The following is a 1,270-nucleotide window of genomic DNA, read 5'->3' on the forward strand; positions in this document are numbered from 1 at the left end:
CTAAAAAATATATGCAGCTTATATCATGAGGGACTAATATATAAAAAGCTTCTACAATATTTTAAAAGACCACCCTGAAAGTAAAAGATGGACAATTTAAATAAAAAGAAGTACAAATAGCTCTTAAATAGGTGAAAAGATTGATTTATTGCACTTTGTTTTCCATTTTAGGAGTTGCTTTTACATTTTATTTTATTTTATTTATTATTATTTTGTTTAGATGGAGTCTCACTGTGTCACCCAGGCTGAAGTGCAGTGGCCGGATCTTGGTTCACTGCAACCTCCGCCTCCCAGGTTCAAGCGATTCTCCTGTCTCAGCCTCCCGAGTAGCTGGGATTACAGGCATGCATCACCACGCATGGCTAATCTTTGTATTTTTAGTAGAGACGGGGTTTCACCACGTTGGCCAGGCTGGTCTCGAACTCCTGACCTCAGGTGATCCGCTCACCTCGGCCTCCCAATGTGCTGGGATTACAGGCGTGAGCCACCACCTTATTTTGTATTTTAAACATGTTACACATTTACAGGGTTCCAAGTTTATATATAAAACAAGATATATTCAGAGAGGTCTAGCTTCCATTCCTATCTTCGACTTCACCTGTTCTTGATCTTCTCCTATTGTTTACCATTTTTATTAGATTTTGGTTTACCTTTCTATTGTTTATTTTTGAAAATATAAGTAAGTATCCATTTGTATATGTATCTCTACCACCCCGTATACCAAAGGCAGCATACTATATACACTCTTTTATGCCTTGCTTTTTCACTTCACTTCACATCATAGTCATATATCTTCCACATTCCTTAACAGCTTCATAATACTTTGTCGTATGCATGCATCATTTGAAAAAATGTTCCACTTCATTGACAAAAAGATAAATACAAAACTATACTGGAGGCTGGGCGCAGTCGCTCATGCCTGTAAACTCAGCACTTTGCAAGGCCGAGGTGAGTGGATAGGTTGAGGTCAGGAGTTCGAGACCAGCCTGGCCAACATGGCGAAACCCTGTCTCTACTAAAATTACAAAAATTAGCCAGGCGTGGTGGTGATTGCCTGTGGTCCCAGCTACTCAGGAGGTTGAGGCAGGAGAATCGCTTGAACCTGGGAGGCAGAAGTTGCAGTGAGCCAAGATAGAGCCACTGAACTCCAGCCTGGGCAACAGAGTGAGACTCCATCTCAAAAAAAAAAACACTATACTTTGATAACATTTCCCACATGTCGATTTAGCAAACATCTAGGAGTTTGACAATTCATTCTATTGGAGAGGCT

This window comes from Pan troglodytes, chromosome 16 (genome assembly GCF_028858775.2).
Source record: "Pan troglodytes isolate AG18354 chromosome 16, NHGRI_mPanTro3-v2.0_pri, whole genome shotgun sequence".
In the NCBI taxonomy this organism is placed as follows: Eukaryota; Metazoa; Chordata; class Mammalia; order Primates; family Hominidae; genus Pan; species Pan troglodytes.